Here is a 13,964-nt window from a genome sequence, read left to right on the forward strand (position 1 = left end):
CTCTCAGTCTGTCCTTTTTCTCGGTTTCCACTCTTAGTTCATGGCCACGACTTCCTTTTCTATTTTCCACCCTTCTCTCTTTCTTCCTTCCGTTCTTCCACTTTCTTCTCTCCCTTCCGGTTTTTCCCCTTCTCCCCCTTCCGTTCTCCCTCTCTTCTCTCCCTTCCGTTCTTCCCCTCTCCTTCCTTCTCTTCCTCTCCACAGTTCTACACGAAAAAATGCACCGAAGGGGTAACTATACTAGATGCAGGTATACCAGCTAAAACAGAAAAGGGAGGTAAGAATGTTGTTTATTAAGAGCCATTATGTTAGACGTACTGGCCCGGTATTCTAGCAGGAATGGGAAGCTGAAAAGTGAGCCAATATTTGGATTATCATCTTGGGAGATTTAGTAACCACAGGATAATCCAAGAAAGCCAAGCTAGGTAGAGGAATAACAGGTATAAGGAAACCAACCCAACATCTCGACTCGATTACGGTTTGAGTGTGTTCCCATGGGCTGGGATAAAGGATAGACTTAAAGGGTTAGATAACCTTATATCAGGTAATAGTTCCCGCTGTCTTCTTCAGTGTTTAAGACAATGAGGAAAAGATAGATTCCAGAACAAGCTTTTATTAGATGGAGCTGTATCAGTGCATGACTTAACTCTACACAGCGAAACGGTGACTTATTAAATGCTTCTTTTATTCACTATATTCATAGGACATTTGAAGTCACTTGTCTAATGGCGAACATAACACCACCCCCATGTTATTATTGACTTACAGTCTGGGTACACTCCCTTAAAACAATCTGGGTATACTCCCTTAAAACAAAACTGTAATATCTTTCAGAATTTATAAGTATTTATCTCAAGATAAACTTGATTAAAAATTTACCTTGAGCATTCTGAATTGAGTGCTTGAGTAGTCCAGGACAACTTCCTACCCTGAGATCACCCATTACAACCCACTCCCAAGGACTGTAGTGGAAGTTCGATCATCAAGAAACAGGTGCCCAAGAATGTCACAATACTGAGGCTGAAACAATTCACAAATTACCCACACTTTCCAGAAGCGCAGCGCTGTATGGCCCCTGTGGTTTGGCGCTTCTTTTTGATTATAATAATAATTTCCAGAAGCAACTCCCCTCAAGGAAGGTTCCGTGATGTTGGTGAGGGGCTCTTGATTTAGGGAATTGGATCTGTGCTCCAGTTCCCCGAATTAAGCCTGAATGCCTTCCACATCCCCCCCCCCCTAGGCGCTGTATAATCCTCCGGGTTTAGCGCTTCCCCCTTGATTATAATAATAAAATCCAAAAGCAACTATAAAAGAGGACAAGTGGTTACTGACACTGGTCTTGTAAGCAAGGCAGGTTAAACGACCAGCAAGCCTAGTAGCACTGTACAAGTGGTTACTGACACTGGTCTTGTAAGCAAGGCAGGTTAAACGACCAGCAAGCCTAGTAGCACTGTACAAGTGGTTACTGACACTGGTCTTGTAAGCAAGGCAGGTTAAACGACCAGCAAGCCTAGTAGCACTGTACAAGTGGTTACTGACACTGGTCTTGTAAGCAAGGCAGGTTAAACGACCAGCAAGCCTAGTAGCACTGTACAAGTGGTTACTGACACTGGTCTTGTAAGCAAGGCAGGTTAAACGACCAGCAAGCCTAGTAGCACTGTACAAGTGGTTACTGACACTGGTCTTGTAAGCAAGGCAGGTTAAACGACCAGCAAGCCTAGTAGCACTGTACAAGTGGTTACTGACACTGGTCTTGTAAGCAAGGCAGGTTAAACGACCAGCAAGCCTAGTAGCACTGTACAAGTGGTTACTGACACTGGTCTTGTAAGCAAGGCAGGTTAAACGACCAGCAAGCCTAGTAGCACTGTACAAGTGGTTACTGACACTGGTCTTGTAAGCAAGGCAGGTTAAACGACCAGCAAGTCTAGTAGCACTAGGATTTTTTTTTTCACGCCCACCATTGTAAAAATACTGGAAAATATTGTTTAAGCATCTTGCAGTCATTTAGGAAACAGGTCAAGTATTCCCTGACGCTGGTGAACCACAGCTAGAGCTTTTGGTCATCTCCGGCCCACTATTTTAAAAATTATTGTCAATTATAACCATTAATCTCTGTTATTCAGAATACCCATCATGAAAATGCGTTAGTCGTGAAATTTTCATGATAAATTATACTAGGTTACGTTACGTTATTGTTAAATTTACAATTAATAAGGTAATCTGTTGTTAGCTTGAGTGGTAGACAAATAAATTATATACACAGTTGTAATTCATTATTCTCTTCCTGGGAAAGAGGTGATCGATCGTTGCTTTCTGAAACAACGTGTAACTGACCCAACTAGAGGTAACAACCAGCTTGACTTAGGCTGGCAAAATAAATGAAATCTTGGTAAATAATCACGAAGCCTGGGGGAGATCTGGGCTAAAGGTATATACACTGAGAACTTGGTGTACACCGAGAAGTGCATATCTCTCAAGTGTATATACATGGATAGGTCAAGTCTATTTGGTTTGAACAGACACATAAGCAATCACTAGCATATACTACTAGAAAACGTTTCGGTCCTGGGACCTTGATCACCGAAATGTCTTACATGTCCTAGGGTTTGCTTAAGTGCTTTTCTAAACCAATTTGTAGGTATCTTTTACCAAGGTTGGTACCCAGGCTGTTTACACCGGGAGGTGTGTGTCTCCCACAGTATATGTGGAAAATTTCTGGAAAATATATACAGTATTTTCCACAGTATATATGCTCAGAGTTTAGTCTCTATTGTAGGGCCATTTTTTAGCATATATGTGATAAAATAATAGAGTAATATCCCATGTATTTTTTTATTAAAATATATATTATTGGGGCTGAAGAATCCACTGTTGGTCAGGGCTGGATTAAGGTATGAGTTTTAGGGGTTGCAGTCCAGGGGTCTTAGCCAGCTGGAGGGCTTCCAGGGGTTGCAGTCCAGGGGTCTTAGCCAGCTAGAGGGCTTCCAGGGGTTGCAGTCCAGGGTCCTTCCGCAAGCTGGAGGGCTTCCAGGGGTTGCAGTCCAGGGTCCTTCCGCAAGCTGGAGGGCTTCCAGGGGTTGCAGTCCAGGGTCCTTCCGCAAGCTGGAGGGCTTCCAGGGGTTGCAGTCCAGGGTCCTTCCGCAAGCTGGAGGGCTTCCAGGGGTTGCAGTCCAGGGGCCTTTCGCCAGCTGGAGGGCTTCCAGGGGCTGCAGTCTAGGATCCTTCCGCAAGCTGGAGGGCTTCCAGGGGTTGCAGTCCAGGGGCCTCCGCCAGCTGGATGGCTTCCAGGGGCTGCAGTCCAGGGGCCTTCCGCAAGCTGGAGGGCTTCCAGGGGCTGCAGCCCAGGGGTCTCAGCCAGCTGGAGGGCTTCCAGGGGCCGCAGTCCAGGGGCCTTCCGCCAACTGGAGGGCTTCCAGGGGTTGCAGTCCAGGGGCCTTCCGCCAGCTGGAGGTCTTCCAGGGGTTGCAGTCCAGGGGCCTTCTGCCAGCTGGAGGGCTTCCAGGGGTTGCAGTCCAGGGGCCTCCGCCAGCTGGAGGGCTTCCAGGGGTTGCAGTCCAAGGACCTCCGCCAGCTGGAGGGCTTCCAGGGGTTGCAGTCCAGGGGCCTTCCGTCAGCTGGAGGGCTTCCAGGGGTTGCAGTCCAGGGGCCTCCGCCAGCTGGAGGGCTTCCAGGGGTTGCAGTCCAGGGGCCTCCGCCAGCTGGAGGGCTTCCAGGGGTTGCAGTCCAGGGACCTCCGCCAGCTGGAGGGCTTCCAGGGGTTGCAGTCCAGGGGTCTCCGCCAGCTGAAGGGCTTCGAGGGGTTGCAGTCCAGGGGCCTCCGCCAGCTGAAGGGCTTCGAGGGGTTGCAGTCCAGGGGCCTCCGCCAGCTGGAGGGCTTCCAGGGGTTGCAGTCCAGGGGCCTCCGCCAGCTGGAGGGCTTCCAGGGGTTGCAGTCCAGGGGCCTCCGCCAGCTGGAGGGCTTCCAGGGGTTGCAGTCCAGGGGCCTTCCGCCAGCTGGAGGGCTTCCAGGGGCTTCAGCCCAGGAGCCTCCATAGATGTTCTCAGTAATTTACAATTACTGATGTCTTGGAGAAATGTATTTCCCAAAAATTACACAAAAATGTTTGAATTTTAGTTGTAGTTAGCCTTGTATACCTGGAGAGGGTTTCAGGGGTGAACGCCCCCGCGGCCCGGTCTGTGACCAGGCCTCGTGATGGATCAGGACCTAATCAACCAGACTGTTAATTTTGTCTGCACGCAAAACGACGTACGAACTAAAGCCCGACTGTAGTTCGTATATATATATATATATATATATATATATATATATATATATATATATATATATATACAAGGAATTCGCGAGAGTAGGCGAAATATACACAAACACTGATCTCTGGCTGAAGGAGACTCGAACCTACGAACCTTAGGACAAGGTACGCAGGACTTTACCAATCTACCCACACTGGACAATACCTTGGCGTGTAGCTTGCGCTACACGTATTGTCCAGTGTGGGTAGATTGGTAAAGCACTGCGTACCTTGTCCTAAGGTATATATATATATATATATATATATATATATATATATATATATATATATATATATATATATATATATATCCCTCCCACTTTCACTCCCACCACAAATTTCTCGACAATACCAAGACTCCATCTCCTCGGATCGAGTTTTTTGGATCCTCCCTATGGGTTTTCGAAATTCTCCATCTCCTTGGATCAAATTTTTGGATTACCCCTCTCACTTTCACTCCCACCCCAAAATTTCTCGATAATACAAGTTTTTGGATTCCCCCCCTATGGGGTTTTCGAAATTCTCCATCTCCTTGGATCAAGGTTTTTTGGATTCCCCCCTCTGGGGGTAAGCATTCAAATGAACTCCTCCTATGGGGGCATGCTTACTACAGGTCTAAACATCTTCCCCTTATTATTTTAAAATGAACTAAAAGTTTCCTCTCATTAAGTCAAATGAACTAAAAGTTTCCTCTCATTAAGTTAAAATGAACTAAAAAAAGCGTTTACTCGGCGGTCAGTGACGTCACGCGCACACAGGTTGAATCAGGTCGGTCCTTTTAGTTCATTCAAGATAATAAGGGAACATAGTAGTGACGTCACGCGCACACAGGTTGAATCTTGTCTACCCTTTTACCCACCCTCCCAAACCCTCACACTCCAACCATCACCTCACAATTTTCACTCATAACCCCCAATTTTTCTCGTTTTAACCCTTTTAGTTCATTAAAGTGGGACACATGCATCAGAAAGTCACCACATCGCTTACATCCACTTTCGTTAAATTCACTACTCACAATTTTACATATTACGAAGTTAAATACGCACTTTTACTTTTGAACATCTTCAAAACACTCTCATAAATCATTTGAATACTCACAAAAAATACCTTTATACATTTCCAAACAACACTGAATTACTCCAAAAACATCATTCGAACACCCCCAAATCACCTCTGAATACTCCCAGAACACCTTCATAAGTACTCTTGCACATCATTTGAACACCTTCATAAGTACTCTCATAATCATTTGTACACCTTCAAAACACCTTTGAATACTCACATAAACACCCTTGAACACCTTCAAAACACCTTCAAAGCACTCTCATAATCATTTGAACACCTTCAAAACACCCTTGAACACCTTCAAAACACCCTTGAACACTCTCAAAAACAACATTTGAACACACTCAAAACACCTTTGAACACCTTTGAACATTTCCAAACAACACTGAAACACTTCCAAAAAACACAATTTGAGTACTCCCAATTACACCACTGATTACTACTAAAACACCGCTGAATTCAATCAAAACACCCTTCAACACCTTCAAACACCCTTGAACACCTTCAAAACACTCTTGAACACCTTCAAAAACACCTTTGAACATTTCCAAAACACTATTTGAGTACTCCCAATTACACCACTGATTACTACTAAAACACCGCTGAATTCAATCAAAACACCCTTCAACACCTTCAAACACCCTTGAACACCTTCAAAACACTCTTGAACACCTTCAAAAACACCTTTGAACATTTCCAAAACACTATTTGAGTACTCCCAATTACACCACTGAATACTACTAAAACACCGATGAATTCAATCAAAACACCCTTCAACACCTTCAAAACACCTTTGAACACCTTTGAATACTCACATAAACACCCTTGAACACCTTCAAAACACCTTTGAATAACCTCAAAACACCTTTGAACACCTTCAAAACACCCTTGAACACCTTCAAAACACCTTTGAATAACCTCAAAACACCTTTGAACACCTTCAAAACACCCTTGAACACCTTCAAAAACAACATTTGAACACACTCAAAACACATTTGAACATTTCCAAAACACTATTTGAGTACTCCCAAATAAGATTTGACATCTCTAATTTATCTGCACTTTCATTAAATTACAACTCATCCCTCAGTCTCCAGACTAGGCATTTTCTCGTTTTTTACCCTTTTAGTTCATTAAAGTTATTAAGGGGACACAATACATCAGAAAAAAGTCACAAAAACTAACTCAAACACTTTACTTTGAACACCCCCAAAAACACTCTCATAATCATTTGAATACTCACATAAACACCCTTGAACACCTTCAAACACCTTTGAATATCGTTTTTAAACTAATTTCATCACAACCCACTTATATCATCTTTTTCGGTAACTCTAATTCGACAACAACACCCACAACACCCACATCCCACAACACCCATGAACATTTCCAAAACACTATTTGAGTACTCCCAATTACACCACTGATTACTACTAAAACACCGCTGAATTCAATCAAAACGCCCTTCAACACCTTCAAACTCCCTTGAACACCTTCAAAACACTCTTGAACACTTTCAAAAACACCTTTGAACATTTCCAATCAACACTGAAACACTTCCAAAAAACACAATTTGAGTACTCCCAATTACACCACTGAATACTACTAAAACACCGCTGAATTCAATCAAAACACCCTTCAACACCTTCAAAACACCTTTGAACACCTTCAAAACACCTTTGACACCTTCAAAACACTCTTGAACACCTTCAGAAAACACCTTCGAACATTTCCAATCAACACTGAAACACTTCCATACCCAACTATTGCGACATGTTTTCAACACCCCCTCCATTCTTTTTCCAATATATCATAACTTTTCAATTCTATAATTTCTTTTTAAAATATTCACACATTACCTTTATATTCAGTAAAATCTCTCCATATTTCTAATTACAACCCTCCCCATACCCCTCTCCATCTCACCCGCATTCTTCACATCCACTCACCCATCTCCCAACATACCTCTTCTGAACACACACACAAAAAAATCACATTTCACATCCACAAATGCATCTCAAATCCACTAAAATCACTGTAACCAAGATATTCACACACACACACACCTTACCTAACCTAACCTAACCTAACCTAACCTAACCTAGCCTAACCTAACCTAACCTAACCTAACCTAACCTAACCTAACCTGTCCTAACCTAACCTAACCTAACCTAACCGAACCTACCCTAACCTAATTTAACCTAACCTAACCTTACCGAACCTACCCTAACCTAACTTAACCTAACCTAACCTATCCTAACCTTACCGAACCTACCCTAACCTAACCTTACCTAACATAACCTACCCTAACCTAACCTAACTTTACCTAACCTAACCTAACCAAACCTACCCTAACCTAACTTAACCTATCCTAACCTTACCTAACTTATCCTAACCTAACCTAACTCCCCATACCCCTCTCCATCTCACCCGCATTTCTTCACATCCACTCACCCATCTCCCAACATACCTCTTCTGAACACACACACAAAAAAATCACATTTCACATCCACAAATGCATCTCAAATCCACTAAAATCACTGTAACCAAGATATTCACACACACACACCTTACCTAACCTAACCTTACCTAACCTAACCTACCCTAACCTAACTTAACCTAACATAACCTAACCTAACCTTACCTAACCTAACCTAACCTTACCTAACCTAACCTTACCTAACCTACCCTAACCTAACCTTACCTAACCTAACCTAGCCTAACCTAACCTATCTTAACCTTACCTAACCTAACCTTACCTAACATAACCTAACTTAACCTAACCGAACCTAACCTAACCTTACCTAACTTATCCTAACCTAACCTACCCTAACCTAACCTACCCTAACCTGTCCTAACCTAACCTAACCTAACCTAACCTAACCTAACCGAACCTACCCTAACCTAATTTAACCTAACCTAACCTTACCGAACCTACGCTAACCTAACTTAACCTAACCTAACCTATCCTAACCTTACCGAACCTACCCTAACCTAACCTTACCTAACATAACCTAGCCTAACCTAACCTAACTTTACCTAACCTAACCTAACCTAACCAAACCTACCCTAACCTAACTTAACCTATCCTAACCTTACCTAACTTATCCTAACCTAACCTAACCTAACCTTACCTAACATAATCTAACCTATCTTATCCTAATCCAACCTAACCTAACCTTACCTAACCTATCTTATCCTAATCTAACCTTGCCTAACCATTACCTAACCTAACCTAACCTATCTTATCCTAATCCAACCTAACCTAGCCGAACCTATCCTAAAATATATTGGAACACCCCCAAAACACTATTTGAGTACTCCAGAATTACTTTGAACGACTCCATTTTGGATATATCCAAATTAGTTTTGAAAACTTTATCGTAAAATCGAACATTATTTTCTTGTTGGTAAAACACACTCAATGGTAGAAATATTTACTCGATTTCCGAATAGAAGCACTGTCCTCGCTCTGAGAGACACATTGTGGGTCACCCCAACACATGGTGTAATGCGCTTCACACCCAAGGTAGAACATAACACCTGCGTCAACTCAGGACAGACAGGCGCCATGTAATGCGGGTAACATCCAAGGTAGAAAATCATCTCTTTCCAGACCAACTGTCTATCCTAACCTAACCTAACCTAACCTAACCTAATTCCTAACCTAACCTAACCTCACCTAACCGAACCTAACCTAACTCCATCAATCACCTCTATCCTAACCTAACCTAACCTAACCTAACCCAACCTAACTCCATCAAACACCTCTAACCTAACCTAACCTAACCTATCCTAACCTAACCTAACTCCATCAAACACCTCGAATACTACCTAACTTAACCTAACCTAACCTTACCTAACCTACCGAACCTAACCTAACCTAACCTAACCTATCCTAACCCGTCCCAACCTAACCTAACCTAACCTAACCTAACCTAACCTAACCTAACCTAACTTATCCTAACCTAACCTATCCTAACCTAACCTAAACACTGACTAACTTTGAACCAACTCTGAACACCACTGATCTTCTTCAAAAAAATGCTCTGCACATCATTTGAACACCTTCAAAAAAAACACCATCAAACACCTCCGAATACTCCCAAAAAAACACTACTGATTACTACCAAATCACCACTGAATACTACCAATCACCGTCAAAATCACCAGAAACTAAGTTTAACATCACCATCTAACATCCTTTTTATAGAAATCCCCTCAAATCACTATAACCAAGAACTCCCTCCCCATTTGGCGCATAAAAAAAAAAAAAAGCATGAACACAAACCTAATACGCAAACACTTAGTACATGATCACCATCAACTGAAAACATATCTTATACACACACATAATATAAGACAATCACCAACTACAATCACCCATGTTCACTTACCTCAAAATCACTAATATCACAGAAAACAATAATTTTTATAAACATTTCACACACACACACACACAAAAAAAAAAATCATATTTGACAATATCTAAGCGCACTCACCTCACTACCACCAACACACGATGTCTCACCTCACAGGACCGACGAGGTCACCTCCAGTGACGTCACACTCCCATTGTGTTACTTGGTGGTTGGTAACATCACACCTAACCCCCTTGTTTCAACCTGTTGTACCCTACATTATCTAAGAACACTATATCCAAGACGATTACCAGATTTTATGATCCCCAACACCAAGATCACAGAAAACACACATTTTTATAATTATTCACACAAAAATCACGATCACCAATTCCATATCATGTTTACCGTCATCTATCAACACTAATCACCAAGATCACCAAAAAATCTAAGATCATGCATCTCAAAACTACTATGATCACTGAAAACACTTATTTTTTTAAACATTCGCACAAAAAATAAGACATACACAAAAATACCACAACACTTCCACCAACATCTATAACATAACATGAGCACTATAACATATCACTATCACAAAAAAAATAATACACAAACACCCACATATTATACATTTCAATTGGAAATTTAAGACATGAGACATACACACCAAATCTAAGACATTCACCTCCAACTAAGACATACACATCACCCTTAAAACTTCCTTCCTTATTCATTCCGCATATCTCCTAGAGCTGTTTTAACCCCGACGGATCCACCACGACGTAGGAGCCAGAGTGTAGTAGGTGGTGTTGGAGTGGTGATGGTTCCTCTGGCTCCTACGTCGTGATGGATCCGTCGGGGTTAAAACAGCTCTAGGAGATATGCGGAATGAATAAGGAAGGAAGTTTTAAGGGTGATGTGTATGTCTTAGTTGGAGGTGAATGTCTTAGATTTGGTGTGTATGTCTCATGTCTTAAATTTCCAATTGAAATGTATAATATGTGGGTGTTTGTGTATTATTTTTTTTGTGATAGTGATATGTTATAGTGCTCATGTTATGTTATAGATGTTGGTGGAAGTGTTGTGGTATTTTTGTGTATGTCTTATTTTTTGTGCGAATGTTTAAAAAAATAAGTGTTTTCAGTGATCATAGTAGTTTTGAGATGCATGATCTTAGATTTTTTGGTGATCTTGGTGATTAGTGTTGATAGATGACGGTAAACATGATATGGAATTGGTGATCGTGATTTTTGTGTGAATAATTATAAAAATGTGTGTTTTCTGTGATCTTGGTGTTGGGGATCATAAAATCTGGTAATCGTCTTGGATATAGTGTTCTTAGATAATGTAGGGTACAACAGGTTGAAACAAGGGGGTTAGGTGTGATGTTACCAACCACCAAGTAACACAATGGGAGTGTGACGTCACTGGAGGTGACCTCGTCGGTCCTGTGAGGTGAGACATCGTGTGTTGGTGGTAGTGAGGTGAGTGCGCTTAGATATTGTCAAATATGATTTTTTTTTTTGTGTGTGTGTGTGTGTGAAATGTTTATAAAAATTATTGTTTTCTGTGATATTAGTGATTTTGAGGTAAGTGAACATGGGTGATTGTAGTTGGTGATTGTCTTATATTATGTGTGTGTATAAGATATGTTTTCAGTTGATGGTGATCATGTACTAAGTGTTTGCGTATTAGGTTTGTGTTCATGCTTTTTTTTTTTTTTATGCGCCAAATGGGGAGGGAGTTCTTGGTTATAGTGATTTGAGGGGATTTCTATAAAAAGGATGTTAGATGGTGATGTTAAACTTAGTTTCTGGTGATTTTGACGGTGATTGGTAGTATTCAGTGGTGATTTGGTAGTAATCAGTAGTGTTTTTTTGGGAGTATTCGGAGGTGTTTGATGGTGTTTTTTTTGAAGGTGTTCAAATGATGTGCAGAGCATTTTTTTGAAGAAGATCAGTGGTGTTCAGAGTTGGTTCAAAGTTAGTCAGTGTTTAGGTTAGGTTAGGATAGGTTAGGTTAGGATAAGTTAGGTTAGGTTAGGTTAGGTTAGGTTAGGTTAGGTTAGGTTAGGTTGGGACGGGTTAGGATAGGTTAGGTTAGGTTAGGTTAGGTTCGGTAGGTTAGGTAAGGTTAGGTTAGGTTAAGTTAGGTAGTATTCGAGGTGTTTGATGGAGTTAGGTTAGGTTAGGATAGGTTAGGTTAGGTTAGGTTAGAGGTGTTTGATGGAGTTAGGTTGGGTTAGGTTAGGTTAGGTTAGGTTAGGATAGAGGTGATTGATGGAGTTAGGTTAGGTTCGGTTAGGTGAGGTTAGGTTAGGTTAGGAATTAGGTTAGGTTAGGTTAGGTTAGGTTAGGATAGACAGTTGGTCTGGAAAGAGATGATTTTCTACCTTGGATGTTACCCGCATTACATGGCGCCTGTCTGTCCTGAGTTGACGCAGGTGTTATGTTCTACCTTGGGTGTGAAGCGCATTACACCATGTGTTGGGGTGACCCACAATGTGTCTCTCAGAGCGAGGACAGTGCTTCTATTCGGAAATCGAGTAAATATTTCTACCATTGAGTGTGTTTTACCAACAAGAAAATAATGTTCGATTTTACGATAAAGTTTTCAAAACTAATTTGGATATATCCAAAATGGAGTCGTTCAAAGTAATTCTGGAGTACTCAAATAGTGTTTTGGGGGTGTTCCAATATATTTTAGGATAGGTTCGGCTAGGTTAGGTTGGATTAGGATAAGATAGGTTAGGTTAGGTTAGGTAATGGTTAGGCAAGGTTAGATTAGGATAAGATAGGTTAGGTAAGGTTAGGTTAGGTTGGATTAGGATAAGATAGGTTAGATTATGTTAGGTAAGGTTAGGTTAGGTTAGGTTAGGATAAGTTAGGTAAGGTTAGGATAGGTTAAGTTAGGTTAGGGTAGGTTTGGTTAGGTTAGGTTAGGTTAGGTAAAGTTAGGTTAGGTTAGGCTAGGTTATGTTAGGTAAGGTTAGGTTAGGGTAGGTTCGGTAAGGTTAGGATAGGTTAGGTTAGGTTAAGTTAGGTTAGCGTAGGTTCGGTAAGGTTAGGTTAGGTTAAATTAGGTTAGGGTAGGTTCGGTTAGGTTAGGTTAGGTTAGGTTAGGTTAGGTTAGGACAGGTTAGGGTAGGTTAGGTTAGGGTAGGTTAGGTTAGGATAAGTTAGGTAAGGTTAGGTTAGGTTCGGTTAGGTTAAGTTAGGTTATGTTAGGTAAGGTTAGGTTAGGTAAGGTTAAGATAGGTTAGGTTAGGCTAGGTTAGGTTAGGTAAGGTTAGGTTAGGGTAGGTTAGGTAAGGTTAGGTTAGGTAAGGTTAGGTTAGGTTAGGTAAGGTTAGGTTAGGTTATGTTAGGTTAAGTTAGGTTAGGGTAGGTTAGGTTAGGTAAGGTTAGGTTAGGTAAGGTGTGTGTGTGTGAATATCTTGGTTACAGTGATTTTAGTGGATTTGAGATGCATTTGTGGATGTGAAATGTGATTTTTTTGTGTGTGTGTTCAGAAGAGGTATGTTGGGAGATGGGTGAGTGGATGTGAAGAAATGCGGGTGAGATGGAGAGGGGTATGGGGAGTTAGGTTAGGTTAGGATAAGTTAGGTAAGGTTAGGATAGGTTAAGTTAGGTTAGGGTAGGTTTGGTTAGGTTAGGTTAGGTAAAGTTAGGTTAGGTTAGGGTAGGTTATGTTAGGTAAGGTTAGGTTAGGGTAGGTTCGGTAAGGTTAGGATAGGTTAGGTTAGGTTAAGTTAGGTTAGGGTAGGTTCGGTAAGGTTAGGTTAGGTTAAATTAGGTTAGGGTAGGTTCGGTTAGGTTAGGTTAGGTTAGGTTAGGACAGGTTAGGTTAGGTTAGGTTAGGTTAGGTTAGGTTAGGTTAGGCTAGGTTAGGTTAGGTTAGGTTAGGTTAGGTTAGGTAAGGTGTGTGTGTGTGTGAATATCTTGGTTACAGTGATTTTAGTGGATTTGAGATGCATTTGTGGATGTGAAATGTGATTTTTTTGTGTGTGTGTTCAGAAGAGGTATGTTGGGAGATGGGTGAGTGGATGTGAAGAATGCGGGTGAGATGGAGAGGGGTATGGGGAGGGTTGTAATTAGAAATATGGAGAGATTTTACTGAATATAAAGGTAATGTGTGAATATTTTAAAAAGAAATTATAGAATTGAAAAGTTATGATATATTGGAAAAAGAATGGAGGGGGTGTTGAAAACATGTCGCAATAGTTGGGTATGGAAGTGTTTCAGTG

At 41.4% G+C, this 13,964-nt stretch overlaps 1 long non-coding RNA gene across 1 annotated transcript in view; it reads left to right on the plus strand.

The window, feature by feature from the left end:
- The window catches only part of LOC128704876 (uncharacterized), a 222,797-nt gene that overhangs the window by 4,951 nt on the left and 203,882 nt on the right, over positions 1-13,964 (plus strand). The window lies entirely within an intron of this gene.

This window comes from Cherax quadricarinatus, chromosome 91, assembly GCF_038502225.1.
Source record: "Cherax quadricarinatus isolate ZL_2023a chromosome 91, ASM3850222v1, whole genome shotgun sequence".
In the NCBI taxonomy this organism is placed as follows: Eukaryota; Metazoa; Arthropoda; class Malacostraca; order Decapoda; family Parastacidae; genus Cherax; species Cherax quadricarinatus.